Here is a 20,113-nt window from a genome sequence, read left to right as displayed (position 1 = left end):
TTGGCTGTTGACCATTTTCCAGCTGCTCCTAATCTTGCATATTTCACATGTTATCCCTTAGCACTGAATAACACGTGGAGCAGGAATTAAGTTTGTTGTGATAACTTCTGATTTTTTTGACCCAGGGTAGTGAAGTCCATCATAATTTGCCTGGATTGCCTCTGCAGCTGTCTGTGTCAGAGCCCTGAAGAATTTGCACTAGTGTGATAAGAGGAGGTTGGAACAGAGTGACCCAGCAGCTACTCTTTCCCCTGGGATTTAGGATGCTGGGCTCAAACCAGACTCCCCGCTTGGAAAGGAGGAGCTATTGGACACGGGTTCAGAAAGACAGAACATTATTGCCAAGCTCAAATTTCCCCTCTTTTAAAATACATCCCCTCATTTGACAGTGGCAGTCCTTCTTTCTGAACTCCAGAGGTACAGTTATACACAATTATACACAATTGTTTTGTGTTTCTTATCTTCGTCTTCCCAGTGAGATTTCAAGGACCACAGGGGCCATTTTCCTCTTCTGTGTTGCTCATGATGCTTAGTGCTGCAAGGACATAATGCATATTTTAAAACCTTGATAGTTTAGTTACATAACACTTTTTTTCATAAATCATGTTTGATTTGGAGATAAATTTCCAGTTCTGTATATGATGCCAGGAATATTTGGGAAAAAAATAACGAGACAAGAGATTTCCTTGTAAAAACCTTCACAAGTATAATATATAACTTTAAAGTGCCCACCTTAAATCAACCTAAGCTCAACAATGATAGCCAGTTGATTTCCTTACTTAAACTAATGGATAAGAACACAATTTATATTATTTATGAATGAGGGATTCTGAAAAAATTGAGTATATTTGAAAATAGATGATTGTTGAAATATTTTTTAAGGAGGCTTTCAAAGCCACGAAACTAATATTTGCTTGTAAGGAGAAAGAAGGCCAAGCAATAGAGAATGCCATTACAAATGAGAAATCCTCCACACTCTTCCCCCATGTGGTAAGACAGTTTTGGCCCCAAGATCTCTACTCTCTGGTGTCACACCAGTGAATATGTTACCTTACATGGTAAAAGAGACTGCAGATGTAATTGAGGCCTCTAATCATTTAAATAGGGAAAGTATCCTGGATTGTCCATGAGGGCCCAGTTTAATCATATGAGCCCTTAAAAGCAGAGCTTTCTCCTGGCTGAAGTCAGAAGAAGTCAGGTGGCTCAACAATGAGGAAGGTCGTGTACAGGGAGGACTAGAAAGCCATCTCTAGGAGCCAGGGCTAGTCCTCAGCTATCATCCAGCCAAGAAATGGGAGCCTCAGTCCTGCAAGTGCAAGGGACTGAACCTAGCCAATAACTCCGGGGACTCTTCCCCAGAGTCTCCAGAAAAGAGCACAGCTGTGCCAACACCTCGATTGCAGCCCTGTGATATTCTGAGCAGGGGAGCCAGCTGAGCCACACTGTAACTGGTCTGCTGATCTACAGTACTGTGAGATAATAAAATGGGTGTTGTTTTAAGCTATTTTAAATATGTGGCAATTTGTTACTGCAGCTGTAGAAAATGAATACACCCCATGTCCATTCATAGGGAGTTAATGGTTTGATGTGATCCTTCAGACCATTTAATGTACTGAAACATTTCTTACTTGAAAGTCTTAGTGGCACAATTAACCTTTACTATCATCATGAAGAAAGCCTTGCCTAGCCACAGCTAGACTTCTGTATCAGAATGCTGAATGTTGACAATTTCCAATTCTGGATTCATGAATTCACATTTTTAACTAGTTCCATCAACAAGAGTTTTTTGCTATGAAAAACTTTGTCAGATGAGAACTTGTTTCATTTATAATTATCTGCCTAGGATGTCTACTGTACAATGTATTCCTTCTTTTACAAATAAGCTTTTTGGGTCATTTTACTTCTTTTTCTGGATGTTTTCTGGCTTCCACAGTGACAGAAACTTTCACTTAAGGCCATGAGGTTTCCATCAGGGGAAGAAGGACCAACATGGGATCCTTTCTGTTAAGGACTCCGGTGGCAATATAAAATTTCATGTAGTTCACATCAGCTTTCTGCTTAAATGCAGGCTTTGTTGAGGAATACCAAAATAGATGACTAAAAATATGGGGTTTTTTCATAATGGGGGAATGGAATAAAAATAAAGGTGAGCCTATTACAGTAATCCTTAATATTTGCTTTTGGCCTTCCCTTTGATTTGAGTGTACAAAGGAAGCTTCTGTGTTAAATTTAGGCAGTGTTTCTGTAGTCATTTAACTAAAGTGGCTGTTGACCTGTTTGTTCATCCACCCGTATTTTGCTACAGGGTTTATCACTACAGGTTAGCACCCAGTGACTGATGGCCTGGACTTCGGACTCCATTTGACCTAATTGCAAGAGTAGTTATAATGGAAATTTAGTGGAAAGATACCATGTAGGGCTGAGACTCAGCAAATATATAAAAAAATACTCATCTTATGCATTTTTAATTTTCTATTTTATTCTTGTAAATATGTCAGAGCATAAAGGTTAGAGTAGGGTAGCAATGCCTAGTCTAGCAGTAATACAGACATATCTGGGTCAGTCTGGTGAACTGGTGAGACAAGCCTGTTCACGTGCAGATTCAGGAGCCTTCTGAATGAGAATCGAAACGGAGGGAGGAAGGACTAAAGAGTTATGACTTCGACTCAGTAAAGCGTTTTGCACCCAATTCCAATGTTGGTGGGGGTGGGGGGGTGTGGTGGGTATTTTCCACTACCAACAAACAATTCTTTGACCAGCTGAGTGTCCTACAATGCAACTCAATTCTAATGCTGTCTACCCAAAGATAGCATCAGATTCCACAGGTTAAGGGTCCAGCCCTATAAGTTTGCCACCCACACGTTCAGTGGCTGAAAAGGCCTGTCCTTCTGACCAACCGACTATAAATTAGAGGTACAGTATCCCCCTCCTTAGGTTCAGTTAACTTGCTGGAGTAGCTCACAGAACTCAGAGAAGCATTACTGGATTACTAGATTAGTGGTTCATAATAAAACAGGAACAGCCAGATAGAAGAGATGCATAGGACAAGGCATGGGGAAAGGGCACTGAGCTTCCATATCCTCTCCAGGTGCGCCACTGTCCCAGCACCTCCATGTGTTCACCAGCCTGGAAGCTCTCCAAAACCTCTTCATTTGGGTTTTTATGGATGCTTCATTATGTAGGCATGATTGATGCAATCATTGGCCATTGGTGATTGAACTCAATCTCTAACCCTTATCCCTCCCCAAGAGATAAGGGGTAGGAGTGAAAATTCTAACCCTCTCATGGTTGGCTTTTCCAGAAACTAACCCCAAGCCTTAGGTGGACTTCACAAATCACCTCATAACATAAGAAGATAGCTTCACCGCTCTTACAACTTAGGTAATTCCATTGGTTTTAGGAGTCCTGGACCAGAAACAGGATGAAGACCGTAGCTCCAGCTGATATTATAAATCGTAATATCATACCCAACAAAAATACCTAGTTACCAGAGGAGACGGAGATTCCGAATAGAGAGGAGACTCCTTGACTTCGAAACAGATGCTGCCTGGTTTGGCGTTGAGGGCTCCATTTCCTCAGTGGCAATTCCTGGTGGAGCAGTGCAGCCACAATTCCAGGTGGGAATTGTCGTGCCAACTGTCGTGTGGCAGTATGACAACCTCTTTAGGAACTCTCAGAAATGCTAGGGAAGAAAGTAGACTTTCAGCAGCTGGAATGTTTATTAGTGATTGCGGCAAGAGCTGGTGAAGGTTAAAATATCCATGTGACTTTGACCTGCAGGTGAGTGAAACCAGAGAGATTCCATTATATATTGTGGTAGCCAACTTCCAGGTTGGTTCCCAGTGATTCCTGCCTCCTGATATCAATGCCCTTGTGTAGTCCCTTCCTAGGTTAAATAGAGTTGACCTCTGAAACCAACAGAATGTTCTGGAAATGATGGTGTGTGACTTTGGAGGGGCAACCATAAAGAAAACTCCAGCTTCCACCTTTCCTCTCTGGGGAGAGCAGCACTATGTTGTGAGGGCGCTCAAGCAGTTCAATGGAGAGACACATCTGGCAATGTGTTGAGATCTCTTGCTATCAGCAATATGAGTGAGCAATTGTGGAAGCAAATCTTTCCACCCAAGTCAAGCCTTCAGATGACCTTAGTTCCAGATGATATCCTGACTTCAACTTCATGACAGACCCTGGGTCAGAACTACCTAGCTAAGTCACTCCCAAATTCTTAACCCCCAGAAACTGATATAGTATATTTTTTTTGTTTTGTTTTAAGCTACTTGATTTTGGGATAATTTGCTGTGCAGTAATAGATACACATTGTTATAGAGGTGTAAATTTTTTTCTCCAATACATTCTCAAATACTAGTTCTTTGAGGGCAGCATTTATATTAATTCATCTTTTTATTCTCCATAGTTCCAAGCACAGTGCCTAAACATGTTCTATAACATTCATTTGTATATATATACATATATACGTATATATATGTATTCTACAACATTCATTTATATATATATTATGTATATTATATATAATATATATATAAATGTATAAATTCTTTTTTAATAAAAAGAATACAATACCTTGGACAAATCTCAAATTTATTAATTACACTGGGGGATGATGGAATATCAGAATGAAAATAATTATTATCTGTTAAGTACTCCCTTTGTTCCTACCTATAAAGTATTTCTCAAAACAACCTGCATTCCCACTATTTTGCTAATAAGGAAACTAAAATCTGTAGCAGTTCTGAGTTTTCCCACAGTGAATTAAAGGGTGAGGTGTTATTAGAACCCAAACCTTTATTTTATTTTATTTTTTTATTTGAGAGAGAGAGAGAGAGAGAGAGAGAAAGAGAGAGCGTGCGCATGAACAGGGGAGAGGAGCAGAGGGAGAGAATCTTAGAGAGAGAGAGAGAGAGAGAGCGCATGAACAGGGGAGAGGAGCAGAGGGAGAGAATCTTAGCCAGGCTCCATGCTCAGGAGCTTGATCTTATGACCCTGAGATCATGAGCTGAGCTGAAATTAAGAGTTGGACTCTCAACTGACTGAGCCACCCAGGCACCCCAGAACTCAGATCTTTTAACTCCTAAGCTAAATACAGGGACCATTTGAAGTTTCTTTTCTTCTTACTCTTCCAATATGCAACATCAACTATATGCATATGCAAGAAGAAAAAGCCAGTTCTAGGCTTATTATATATATCTTTCTCTAGTATGTAACATCAATTATGTTTATTTTAAAGAAAAAAAATTGCTATGCTAGGCTTATTAAATATTGGAGGTCTTTCAAAAATGATTTTATATTGGAATAATAAGATGGAGGAAGTGAGTGCATCTAATTTTCCCCAGTGTTGTCTTATATATGGTTAAGTGTCACTAATAGACGCCAGTTCATCATCATCATCATCATCATCATCATCATCATCAACATAATGATGATGATGCTGATGATGGGATAATAGCAATAATGATAATAGATATCATAGAATACCAGTCTGAGCCTAATCAGTGTTAACCCATGTATTCAGACATGTCTGGAATGTCTAGTGGAGGGGGGTGTCTATTTACATGAGAGACCATGAATCTCTAGGGAAAGAACACACCCTGAAGGAAAACAAATGGAGTGAACAAAATTGGTTCAAAGATGATGGGCCAAGAGAGAAAAAGATGCCACCTGTTACATTATTCTGAGACTGATGTGGCTGTAATGCAGGAAATACCTAGTCCAAGAGGCCTGTGTACCTGTGCTCTCTGAGGACCAGTGGATGTGCTAGGGGCAATGACTCTGGTGCTGGAAGCTCCTGCAGGAACAGGAAGTGACATTCTCCTCAGGAACCTTAGGGTTGGGAGGGCAGGCTCTGGTGGCTTCTGCACATATTTGGTGAGGATTAGCAGTGGCACAGGTGCATTTAGTTAGTGGTGCCATCAGTGGACACCAGCAAGACAGCTGATTCCAAGTCATGGGCACGGTGAGCTGGAGGGGTGGAGAAAGTGGCTGGTGCTGTGGGGAGAACCACAGCCTAGGACTTCGAGACTATTTGGGAGGAATTTGAGGGGGAAGTAGAGACTCTAAAATTGAAGTGTGGTATGATTAGAGAAGTACTCCCTTTCTGACTTTTAGTGTGATGCTGTTTCTAATCAAGCCGGTGTGGACCTATTGCAGGAAGTCATTATTAGAGAAATCATTACAATCCACTCTATCCCTGTATAGTTTCCATCCAGGAATGTCAAGTGGGCCACTGAGAATGCATTCACCTCAAAAGACCTCAATCATTAAAATAATTATAGTACAAGTTATGCAAGTTAAAACAACAATCTGATACTTATTCCCTGTCAATTCACTAAGTGTGTTTTAAACTTGATAATATTACTTCTTATAATTGTGATGGATAATCTGTTTCTTGCCCCTTTACATGGTGATGTTTCTCTGGCTCTCTTCCAAGCTCTTGCTTTCCAGGTGAAGCCTGAATGGATTTCCTGACATAACAATAATAAAAATAATAATAATACCCCAACCTCAAGGTCTAAATCACAGCCCTTCCTGAAACGGTGAGGGTAAATACTGTAAGATGTCAGGTAAAATTAACCACATTCAACCTGTTTAGGCATGAGTAGAGTGAGAACATGGTTTGTGTGGTGGGGCAGGATAAGCTTTCCCATTCCAGGTGATGTTTCTCAGGTGACATCTACTGAATCTGTTGAGCACCCACCCCAAATCCAATTTGCTAATCTCTGGGGGCATAACTGGCTTTGCATTAGCAGGATCTATGTATGTGTTTCCCAGGCTAGTAGTGGCGACAACATGCTTTTTTGGGTGTGGTGCCACAAGGTTTCCATGAGTTTCTGAGGAATGGTGGCCATTCCAGCGCAGTGCATAAGAACATGGGCCTTGTAGCCAAACTGTTCTGGCTCAAAATCCCAACCCTGCCATGCCTGAGCTACCTGACCTTGGGAAAATGGGCAAATCACTTATCTGTTTTTTGCTTCAGTTTCCTCATCTCTAAAATTAAGACATTTGAATTACCTACCTCACAACATTGTTATAAAGATTGATTGCATCAATATAGATAAAGCTCTTAGAATGTTGCCTGTTACATTGTAAGCATCTAGGAAATGTTAGTTATTTTTATCATTACTCATTGGCTAGTTTAGCCTGACCTGGTATTGATGAAAACTATGTTTCAGAAAGTGGAGCTTTGCAGCATTCAGGATTTCAAGATCAGGAATTTATGAATATTTCCATGGTGGTGGTGGGGGGTTTCAATTAATAGGTCAGTTCCAACAATTTACAGTTTTTTATGTCTCTTCTTTCCTTTGTGAAATTTCCAAGAGAAAGAGTGAAATGGTCTATCTTGGATCAAATGTCCACTTTTAACCAAAATAGGTGTAGCCAGGATCATTGAACAGAGACATAGAAACTATGGGGCCAGTCTTCGAGAAGTCATGGTAAGCTGATAGCTACCTAATGGTATCGTTAAAATAAGCCTGAAACAGACACAGATAATCTGTGTTTCTGTAAATGTGTGGTGTGTGTGGTGTGTGCACACATGTGTTGAATTTTTGTCAGACAATATAGACAAGTATCTGTAGCTGACATAAGATCATAAATACAACTGCTGGTCAGACCAAAACCTTATAGTCTTTCCGAAGAGCAAGTTCTTCATTCCTGGTAATAATCTAATAATGCTAATTTTGACCCAATAATTTTACTTTTATAAATTTATCCATAAGAAAATAATAAAAGATTGTTGTAAAGATACAGAAGATATCCATCAGAACATATTTATAATGTAACCATGGAAAGAACAAATATTCAACTACAAGGAAGTGGTGGACGAGATGTTGGTACATCTATGGAATGTTTTTCCTCAGTGGTCATTGAAAATGTTGTAGAAGAACATTTAATAATTTGTAAATTTTGTTCATAATATATTAAGTGAAAAGGGCAAGTTACAAAGTGGTATGTGAGATGATTCCATTTTCTTAAAAGGAATAAAGGACATTTGCCTAGAAGTAAACTTTAAGAAATGTAACAAAATGTTAACAGGGGCCATCTTAGATTTGTGAGAGAGAGTACAAGTAGTTTTTTTATTCTTTTTGTAAATTAGAATTTTCAGTTTTTCTTCAAGAATTGTGTTTTCTTTTTGTAATGAGAAAAAGTGCATAGAGTAATTTAATGTGAATCTGTGACCTATCAATTTGGCTGTAAGCTTTCTAGCAGCCAACACAGGCAAGAACATTACCAGAACCCTGATTCAGTATGCCAATAAAAGGAAAACGAATTTAATTGCCTGAGGGAAACACAGGTCTTTCTGGCACTAGGACCTATGAGAAATATATCCTGTGGGTCCTCTTAATGAGGTCACTGGGTAATGTAAGAAACAATGCATTTGATGGCATCGTTATAGTAAATGTGGCCCTGAGTTTTTTTTTTTTCTTTAAAAAATTTTTCTTTTACATTTATTTATTTTTGAGAAACAGAGTGAGACAAAGCATGAGCGGGGGAGGGGCAGAGAGAGAAGGAGACACAGATTCCGAAGCAGGCTCCAGGCTCTGAGTAAGCCGTCAGAACAGAGCCTGATGTGGGGCTCAAACCCACGAACTGTGAGATCATGACCTGAGCCAAAGTTGGCGCTCAACCAACTGAGCCACCCAGGCTGAGTTTTATAGGGCTCTCTTTCATATTGTCCCTCTTGCTCCTCAGCATATGCTGATGAGAGATTGCTCAAGCACATTCAGAAAAAACAATCTAGCATGGAAACCAGTATGACACCATCCAATGACATAATTTGTGTTTTTAGGCTTAACCCAGTAAAAATGTTTGAGTAGCTAAAGGATTAGATGTATTGCATATCATACAATCTTCTCCTGAAGAACAAAGAATTCAGGGTTATTTTCCCTGACAAGTAGCAGAGGTTTGCAATTTCATCTTGTCTCTAACTATGTATAGATTTTTCCTCTATCAACTGAGCAAAATCTGTGATAAGAAGGACAACTATTACCTCTTTAGGAAAGTTAGGAGCCTGACAAGTAGACATGTGTAACTGGAGGCACTGGTCAACAATGCAAAAGTTATCTGGTCAAGATAACTCATGTGGTCAATATAATCCACAGAATGTCAATTTTTTTTTGATACATGGAATTTATTTGAATGGAATATATTTGAATATATTTATTTATTTCCCTTTTTACTAAAATTTTTAATGTTTATTTACTTTTTTTAAATTTTCTTTTTTATTTTTTAAAATTTACATCCAGGGGTGCCTGGGTGGCGCAGTAGGTTGAGCGTCCGACTTCAGCCAGGTCACGATCTCGCGGTCCGTGAGTTTGAACCCCGCGTCAGGCTCTGGGCTGATGGCTCAGAGCCTGGAGCCTGTTTCCAATTCTGTGTCTCCCTCTCTCTCTGCCTCTCCCCTGTTCATGCTCTGTCTCTCTCTGTCCCAAAAATAAAATAAAACGTTGAAAAAAAAAATTAAAAAAAAATTTACATCCAAATTAGTTAGCATATAGTGAAACAATGATTTCAGGAGTAGATTCCTTAGTGCCCCTTACCCATTTTGCCTCCCCCATCCCACAACCCCTCCAGTAACCCTCAGTTTGTTCTCCATATTTGAGTCCCTTCTGTTTTGTCCCCCTCCTTGTTTTTATATTATTTTTGCTTCCCTTCCTGTATGTCCATCTGTTTTGTCTCTTAAAGTCCTCATATGAGTGAAGTCATATGATTTTTGTCTTTCTCTGACTGACTAATTTCACTAAGCATAATGCCCTGCAGTTCCATCCACGTAGTTGCAAATGGCAAGATTTCATTCTTTTCAATTGCCGAAAAATACACCATCGTGTGTGTGTGTGTGTGTGTGTGTGTGCGTGTGTGTATACCACATTTTCTTCATCCATTCACACATCGATGGACATTTGGGCTCTTTCCATACTTTGGCTATTGTTGATAGTGCTGCTATAAACATTGGGGTGCATGTGTCCTTTGGAAAGAGTACACCTGTATCCTGTGGATAAATCGCTAGTAGTGCAATTGCTGGGTCGTAGGGTAGTTCTATTTTTAGTTTTTTGAGGAACTTCCATACTGTTTTCCAGGGTGGCTGCACCAGTTTACATTCCCACCAACAATGCAAAAGAGATCCTCTTTCTCCACATCCTCACCAACATCTGTTGCTGCCTGGGTTGTTAATGTTAGCCATTCTGACAGGTGTGAGGTGGTATCTCATTGTGGTTTTGATTTGTATTTCCCTGATGATGAGTGATGATGAGCATTTTTTCATGTGTCGGTGGGCCATCTGGATGTCTTCTTTGAGAAGTGTCTATTCATATCTTTTGCCCATTTCTTCACTGGATTATTTGTTTTCTGGGATTTTGAGTTTGGTAAGTTCTCTATAGATTTTGGACTCTAATCCTTTATCTGATATGTCTTTTGCAGATATCTTCTCCATTCTTTCGGTTGCCTTTTAGTTTTGCTGATTGTTTCCTTCGCTGTGCAGAAGCTTTTTATTTTGATGAGGTCCCAGTAATTCATTTTTGCTTTTGTTTCCCTTGCCTCCAGAGACGCGTTGAGTAAGAAGTTGCTGTGGCCAAGATCAAAAAGGTTTTTCCTTCTTTCTCCTCGAGGATTTTGATGGCTTCCTGTCTTACATCTAGGTCTTTCATCCATTTTGAGCTTATTTTTGTGTATGGTGTAAGTGATCCAGGTACATTCTCCTGAATGTCGCTGTCCGGTTTTCCCAGCACCATTTGCTGAAGAGACTGTCTTTATTCCATTGGATATTCTTTCCTGCTTTGTCAAAGATTAGTTGGCCAAATGTTTGTGGGTCCATTTCTGGATTTTCTATTCTGTTCCATTGATCTGAGTGTCTGTTTTTGTGCCAGTACTCTACTGTCTTGATGATTGCAGCTTGTAGTGCATCTTAAAGTCCAGGATTGTGATGCCTCCAGCTTTGGTTTTCTTTTTCAAGATTGTTTTGGCTATTCGGGGTCTTTTCTGGTTCTATACAAATTTTGGGACTGTTTGTTTTAGCTCTGTGAAGAATGCTGGTGTTATTTTGATAGGGATTGCATTGAATATGTAGATTGCTTTGGGTAGTATCGACATTTTAACAATATTTGTTCTTCCTATCCAGGAGCATGGAATCTTTTTCCATTTTTTGTGTGTCTTCTTCAGTTTATTTCATAAGCTTTCTATAGTTTTGAGTGCATAGATTTTTCACCTCTTTGGTTAGATTTATTCCTAGGTATTACGGTTTTTGGTGCAATGGTAAATGGGATCGATTTCTTGATTTCTCTTTCTGTTGCTTCATTGTTGGTGAATAGGAATGCAACCAATTTCTGTGCGTTGATTTTATATCCTGCAACTTTGCTGAATTCATGGATCAGTTCTAGCAGTTTTTTGGTGGAATCCTTTGGGTTTTCCATGTAGAGTAGCATGTCATGTGCGAAGAGTGAAAGTTTGACCTCCTCCTGGCCGATTTAGATGCCTTTTATTTCTTTGTGTTGTCTGACTGCAGAGGCTAAGACTTACAATACTACGTTGAATAACAGTGGCAAGAGTGGACATCCCTGTCTCGTTCCTGACCTTAGGGGGAAAGCTCTCAGTTTTTCCCCATTGAGGATGATATTAGCGTTGGGTCGTTCATATATGGCTTTTATGATCTCGAGATATGCTCCTTCTATCCCTACTTTCTTGAGGGTTTTTATCAAGAAAGGATGCTGTATTTTGTCAAATGCTTTCTCTGCATTTATTGAGAGGATCATATGGTTCTTGTCCTTTCTTTTATTGATTTGATGAATCACGTTGTTTTGCGGATATTGAACCAGCCCTGCATCCCAGGTATAAATCCCGCTTGGTCGTGGTGAACAATTTTTTAATGTATTGTTGCATCCGGTTGGCTAATATCTTATTGAGGATTTTTGCATCCATGTTCATCAGGGAAATTGGTCTATAGTTCTCCTCTTTATTGGGGTCTCTGTCTGGTTTTGGAATCAAGGTAATGCTGGCTTCATAAAAAGAGTTTGGAAGTTTTCCTTCCATTTCTATTTTTTGGAACACCTTCAAGAGAGTAGGTGTTAACTCTTCCTTAAATGTTTGGTAGAATTCCCCTGGAAAGCCATCTGGCCCTGGACTCTTGTTTTTTGGCAGACTTTTGATTACTATAATACGATTTCCTTACTGGTTTTGGGTCTGTTCAAATTTTCTATTTCTTCCTGTTTCAGTTTTGGTAGTGTATATGTTTCTAGGAATTGGTCCATTTCTTCCAGATTGCCCATTATATAGGCATATAATTGCTCATCATATTCTCTTATTATTGTTTGTATTTCTACTGTGTTGATTGTGATCTCTCCTCTTTCATTCTTGATTTTATTTATTTGGGTCCTTTCCTTTTTTGTTTTGATTAGACTGGCTAGTGGTTTATCAATTTTGTTAATTCTTTCAAAGAACCAGTTTCTGGTTTCATTGATCTGTTCTACTGGTTTTTTTTTTGTTTCGATAGCATTAATTTCTGCTCTAATCTTTATTGTTTCCTGTCTTCTGATGGTTTGGGGCTTTATTTGCTGTTCTTTTTCCAGCTCCTTAAGGTGTAAGGTTAGGTTGTGTATCTGAGATCTTTCTTCCTTCTTTAGGAAGGCTGGGTTGCTATGTACTTTCCTCTTATGACTGCCTTTGCTGCCTCCCAGAGGTTTTGGGTTGTAGTGTTATCATTTTCATTGACTTCCATATACTTGTTAATTTCCTCTTTAACTTCTTGGTTAGCCCATTCATTCTTTAGTATGATGTTCTTCAGTCTACAAGTATTTGTTACCTTCCCAAATTTTTTCTTGTGGTTGATTTTGAGTTTCATAGCATTGTGGTCTGAAAATATGTATGGTATGATCTCGATCTTTTTGTACTTAGGGCTGATTGTGTCCCAGTATGTGGTCTATTGTGGAGAATGTTCCATGTACACTGGAGAAGAAAGTATATTCTGCTGCTTTAGGATGAAATGTTCTGAATATATCTTTTAAGTCCATCTGGTCCAGTGTGTCATTCAAAGCCATTGTTTCCTTGTTGATTATTTGATTAGATGATCTGTCCATTGCTGTGACTGGGGTATTGAAGTCTCCTACTATTATGGTATTACTATCGATGAGTTTCTATATGTTTGTGATTAATTGATTTATATATTTGGGTGCGTACACATTTGGCGAATAAATGTTGACAATTGTTAGGTCTTCTTGGTGGATAGACCCCTTGAGTATGATATAATGCCTTTCTGCATCTCTTGATACAGTCTTTATTTTAAAGTCTAGATTGTCTGATATAAGTATGGCTACTCCGGCTTTCTTTTGTTGACCGTTAGCATGATAGACGGTTCTCCATCCCCTTGTTTTCAATCTGAAGGTGTCTTTAGGTCTAGAGTGGGTCTCTTGTAAACAGCATATAGATGGATCTTGTTTTCTTATCCATTCTGTTACCCTATGTCTTTTGATTGGAGCATTGAGTCCATTGACGTTTAGAGTGAGTACTGAAAGATATGAATTAATTGCCATTATGATGCTTATAGAGTTGGAGTTTCTGGTGGCATTCTCTGGTCCTTTCCAATCTTTTTTGCTTTTGTTATTTATATATATATTTTTTTCTTTCATTTTTTCTCCCCTCAGAGAGTCCCCCTTAAAATTTCTTGCAGGGCTGGTTTAGTGGTCACAAACTCCTTTAATTTTTGTTTGTCTGGGAAACTTTTTATCTCTCTTTCTATTTTGAATGATAGCCTTGCTGGATAAAGAATTCTTGGCTGCATATTTTTCTGATTCAGCACACTGAATATATCCTGTCACTCCTTTCTGGCCTGCCAAGTTTCTGTGGATAGGTCTGCTGCAAACCTGGTCTGTCTTCCCTTGTAAGTTATGGACTTTTTTTTTCCCTTGCTGCTTTCATGATTCTCTCCTTGCCTGAGTATTTTGTGAATTTGACTATGATATGCCTTGTTGACGATGGGTTTTTGTTGACTCTAATGAGGGTCCTCTATGCTTCCTGGATTTTGATGTGTGTGTCTTTCCGCAGGTTAGGAAAGTTTTCCACTATGATTTTCTCACATAACCCTTTACCCCTATTTCTCTTCCTCTTCTGGGACCCCTATGATATTGATGTTGTTCCTTTTTAAGGAGTCACTAATTTTTCTAATTCTTAAATCGTTATCTTTTGCCTTCATCTCCCTCTTTTTTTCTGCTTCATTTTTCTCTATAAGTTTGTCCTCTATATGGCTGATTCTCTGTTCTGCCTCATCCATCCTTGCCACCGCTGCATCCATCCATGATTGCAGCTCAGTTATAGCATTTTTAATTTCATTCTGGCTATATTTTACTCCTCTTATCTCTGTAGAAAGGGATTCTAATCTATTTCGACTCCAGCTAGTATTCTTATTATCGTGATTCTAAATTCTGGTTCAGACACCTTGCTTGTATCTGTGTTGGTTATATCCCTGGCTGTCTTTCCTTCGTGCTCTTTATTTTGGGTGAATTCCTTCATTTTGTCATTTTGAAGGGAGAAAAGGAATTAATGAGGTAGAAAAATTGAAATTAAAAAAATTAAAATAAAAAACTAATAAAGTTAAAAATTAAAAACACACCCACACACAAAAATTGAATAGATGATGGTAGATCTTAGGTGTGTTTTGGTCTGGGTGTTGAAATTGGTTTGACAGATTAGAGAAAGAAAGGGGGGGAAACAAGGAAATCATTTGAGAATTTGAAAAAATGAATACACTGAAGTAGACTAAAATGAGATGATCGGGGTAAAGTATAATTTGAAAAAATATACACAAAAGTAAAGAATATAGTAGAAAAAAATTAAAGAAAAATATTTTTAATAAAATTTAAAAATATATATGAATTTTTTCTTTTTCTGTATTGAAGAGAAAAGAAACAAAAAAGAAAAAATATTTAAAAAAGAAAAATAAAGAAATCGTTTTAAAATTTGAAAATGTGAATACACTGTAGTAGACTAAAATAAAATGATGGAAGTAAAATAGAATTTGAAAAAATTTACATACAAGCAAAAAATATAGTAATAAAAATTAAATAAAAATGTTTTTAATAGAAATTGAAAGTAAAAATGAAGTTTTTCTCTTCCTGCATTCAAGAAAAGAAAGAAATGAAAAAGAAAAAAAGGAAATTGTTTGAAAATTTGAAAAGGTGAATATACTGAAGTAGACTAAAATAAAATGATGGAAGTAAAATAAAATTTGAAAAATTTTACACAAAAGAAAAATATACTAATAAAAATTAAAGAAAAAAATTTTTAATAAAAATTGAAAATAAAAATGAATTTTTTCTTTCTGTATTCAAGAAAAAGAAAAGTGTAAAATAGAAAAAAAAGCCAAAAAAAAAAGAAAGAAAATTGAATAGATGAACCCTGTAACAGATTGAAGTAGGACTGAAATTGCTTCGTTTTCCCCTAGAAGTCAGTCTATGTAGCGCTTTATAGTCCATAAACTGAGCTGGCGGTGAGACTTGTGTTCTTAAAGAGTGAGGTTGGCCCTGTTGGGCAGGGCTCGGTGTAACAGCTACACTCTCCACTAGATGGCGCTGCTAGCCTACTGGGGTGGATTGTTGCAGTGCTCATAGGTGTGTGTGCACATGCGTGGGAGCAGTGAAAATGGCGCCACCCAGTCTGTTCTCCCAGACCAGCAATCCCACAACTATCCTCTGTCCTCAGCTCTTGTCCACTCCCCGCTTTTTCACTCTCCGTGACCAGGCCCCAGGCAGTACCTCTCTCCCGTGTTTTGTCTCAGATGTGGCTGTTTTCCCCGGCTCCTTACTTCCGAAGGACTTCGGCTTTGACCCATTCTGCCCCTCTTTGGGAGGGTCTCACCGAGCAAAGGCCAAATGATGGCTGCACCCAGGAACGCCTGCTGGACCCTGCTGCTTCTGGTGCCCTGAGACTGCGGCCAGGTGCCAGCACGCCCCAGAAAAAGTTCGGGAGACAGTGTAGCAACAGTGTTTCAGGGATTATGGAAAATCACCACACACATCTGGCACCAGACTTCACCCTTAATGACCTCGTTCCAGCACCAGCGAATGTGGCCGTTTTCTGGGGTCTGCTGGGACCAGGAGGTTTCAACAGTCTCTACCAAATGTCCTTCCAGCAGTGGAACCGCTTTTTCCTATGTGGCCTGAGAACCTCCTGGACCCCACTCTGTTCCTGGGGATTCGCCCTTCCCACCAGAGCACTGCCAGGTATCGAGCTACAGAGTTGCAACCTTTGCTCTCCCCTTGTTTACAGTTTTAATGGAATTTAAATCCTTTCCTTTCTCCTTTCTCCCTTTTTAGTTTAGTCCCTGTGGCTGTTCCCAATTTTCCACTTTCTCTCCAGCTGCTTTTGGGGAGGGGTGCTTTTCCCGTGTTCTCCCTCCCTCCCCAGTCCCCATCCTCTCTGTCTGCAAAAGTGGTTCCCTACCCTCTGTGGCTTCTCACCCCCCAAATTCACCTCTCTGCACCACGTACCTGCTGAATTCTGTGGTTCAGGTTGTGCATATTGTTGTGTTAATCCTCCAACCAGTTTTCTAGGTGTGTAGGATGGTTTAGTGTTGGTCTGGCTGTATTTCATGGCTGTGAGACACACAAAAAATGTCCATGCTGTTCCGCCATCTTGGCTCCAAGAATGTCAATTTTGAACCACTTTAGCTTGTAGACAAATAGGAAGGCAAATCAGGCTTAAGTGTTTTTCTTATAGAACAGTGCCACAATCCATGTGGCCTAGATGTTTTTCTTTTTTTTTTCTACTTCCTATAATTTATTTATTTTTTTATAATTTGCATCCAAGTTAGTTAGCACATGGTACAACAATTATTTCAGGAGTAGATTCCTTAAGCCCCTTACACATTTAGCCCATCCCCCATTCCTGTAACCCCTCCAGCAACCCTCTGTTTGTTCTCCATATTTAAGAGTCTCTTATGTTTTGTCCCCCTCCCTGTTTTTTATATTAATTTTCCTTCACTTCCCTTATGTTCATCTGTTTTGTATCTTAAAGTCCTCATATGAGTGAGTCATATGATATCTGTCTTTCTCTGAGTGACTAATTTCGCTTAGCATAATACCCTCCAGTTCCATCCACATAGTGGCAAATGGCAAGGTTTCATTCTTTTTGTTTGCCGAGTAATACTCCATTGTGTGTGTGTATATACATATATATATATACATAATACATACTATATATATACACATATATACTACATCTTCTTTATCCATTCATCCATTGATGGACATTTGGGCTCTTTCCATACTTTGGGCTCTTGTTGATAGCGCTGCTATAAACAATGGGGTGCATGTGTCCCATTGAAACAGCATACCTATATCCCTTGGATAAATACCTAGTAGTGCAATTGCTGGGTTGTAGTGTAGTTCTATTTTTAATTTTTGAGGAACTTCCATACTGTTTTCCAGAGTGACTGCACCAGTTTACATTCCCACCAACAATGCAAAAGAGATCCTCTTTCTCCACTTCCTTGCCAACATCTGTTGTTGCCTGAGTTGTTAATGTTAGCCATTCTGACGGGTGTGGTTTTGATTTGTATTTCCCTGATGATGAGTGATGTTGAGCATTTTTTCGTGTGTTGGTTGGCCATCTGGATGTCTTCTTTGGGGAAGTGTCTATTCATGTCTTTTGCCCATTTCTTCACTGGGTTATTTGTTTTCTGGGATTTTGAGTTTGGTAAGTTCTCTATAGATTTTGGATACTAACCCTTTATCTGATATGTCATTTGCAAATATGTTCTCCCATTCTTTCGGTTGCCTTTTAGTTTTGCTGATTATTTCCTTCAGTGTTTTTATAACAGCTGCAACCAGTTACCACATCTGTTAAGACTAAACAGAATCAAATGGTAACAGCTACATTAGGAATCCATAGGACATTGTCATGTGTAATATAATTTCTTGGTGTATAGTTTAAGATGCACTGAATGAATTAAATTATTTAATTTTGAGTAAATCAGATAATGAGGACATTTGCCAAGAAAGATTACCTGTTTCCAAAAAAAAAATTATGGTTCTTCTTTTTGGTATTAGTTAGTTGTTATGGCAGCTATTAAAAATAATTCCCAATTCCTCACTATAATGCTGAGTTATCTATATAGAAGAGAACACTTATCTGTCTGTGAGCTCATAGTGATGGTGGAGGGGTTATATTTTATAACCATGAGGGAAATATCACATGGTGTATTTCCCATCTCTCTTTTCCTGTCATTCAAAAACAGCTTTATATTATACAGGGAATTTCATGCTATACCCTAACCAAAAACATACCGTCCCAATGTAGTGGGCTCTACACTGTTTCTTATCTCCAAATCAGCTTTAAACAAAGGCAGAAGCAGGGCGCCTGGAGGTGCTCAGTCGGTTAAGCAGGTAACTATTGATTTCAGCTCAGGTCATGATCTCATGGTTTGTGAAATAGAACCCTGCATTGGGCTCTGCACTGCTTCGGATTCTCTCTCCCTCTCTCTCTGCCCCTCTCTGGCTCTCTCTTCCTCTCTCTCTCTCTCTCTCAAAATAAATGAATAAACTTAAAAAAATTTCAGAAAAAAATGGCAGAAGCAAAAGTGCCTGCTGATTTTGCCCATGGTCATAAGGAAGAGAATATGGCATCATTCCTTGGTAGTGGTTTTCCTGCTTATATTCTCTATCCTCACTGCTTATCAATTAAGTATAGTAATTATTTCTGTTGCAAAAATAAAGATGCTTGCAGTATTGATTGATTGAGTGTATGAGCTGTGAACTACAACAGTGCTTGGAAACTCAGTGAATTTCTCCATGATAAATATGGTTAAAATGCTTAAGTGTTACCAGGTGTACTAAAAATCCAGATGTTGGACAAGGCAGTCTGGCACAGGACAGTCGGAGGCCCCTTGATCATATGGGGGAGTGCATATTTTCTGTCGGTTTCACTTAAAATTTTTTCACAGAGAGAGTGAGAGCTGGTACATAATGCATTTTAGTTGGAATTTGGCATATGATGCTTATTTAAATATGTGAGTATAAACCTCCTATCATACCACTTATAGAGACTTGCCTGGATTACTGCAAACAGGCTACTAATTCGTCTCCCTGTTCCTGTCCTTCCTGTCCTGCTCTCTTGCAACCTAGTCTATGAACTAAAGCCAGAAGGATTGTTTGAAAATGCAAATTATGTTTATCTTTCAGTGGCTTGCCTTTGTCCTTATGCTAATATCTGAACTCCCTCACATGTAACAGGCCTGTCACGACCTAGCTTAAATGTCAACCACACCTCTGAGTTTAGGGGCTACTCCACCTGTCCTCATGCTCCTCTCTTGATGCTTTGAAACTGTCCCCTGGTGTTTTCATGACTTATTTCTCTACCAGTAGCAATCACCACCACCCAGCCTATTCTTTTGGCTAAATGTTTGCATATTAGTGTTTATTGGAGTCCCTGATCCTGAAATCCAGATTAGGAGCCCTTCCAATGTCTCCTGCACCAGCCCAGGAACCCTCTGCCTGCTGTGAAACTATGGTCATTGCATTTTCTGTAGTCCCTTCTGCCCAGAAGTTCCTCGAGGATAGATACGAAGTCAATTTTGGTGGGTTATTTTCCCAATATCTACTTCAGTGCCTGGCATGTATCTGTGGACAATTCAGTGACTTACTGGATAGATAATTTGGCAGAAAGCTGTCAGAAATACAAAGAGAAACCTGATCCTTTTTCTGGCCACAGAAACATGATGTAAGACACATACGTGTGTCAGACAGCATAGTGTAGAATGGGATCATGCCAATAGAGTGCTCTAGGAATTCGGAGAAGGGAGAAGGTACAACCTTCTTAGAAAGGGCTTCCAGGCAAAGGAGATTTTCAAATTGGGCTTTGGATGGCTTAACCTATTTTGAGTGAGGGGAGAATACATTTGAGGACATACAAAATGAACGTAAGAGGGCTAGGGAGAGCAGCAGTGTTTGGAGAGAAATAGCATATGGTTCAGTCTAACCAGAATTTAGAGTGGGTAAAGGGATTGTTGAAGAATAGGCTGGAAGAGCAGGTCACACCATATTCTGCAGGCCAAGAAAGCCAGCTTACAAAAAACACAGACTGTAAGCAGAGTTGGTGGCTCTTATTTTAAAAGATTCAG

The sequence above is a fragment of the Acinonyx jubatus genome, chromosome C1, assembly GCF_027475565.1.
Source record: "Acinonyx jubatus isolate Ajub_Pintada_27869175 chromosome C1, VMU_Ajub_asm_v1.0, whole genome shotgun sequence".
NCBI classification, from domain to species: Eukaryota; Metazoa; Chordata; class Mammalia; order Carnivora; family Felidae; genus Acinonyx; species Acinonyx jubatus.
This window is presented reverse-complemented; position numbering follows the sequence as displayed.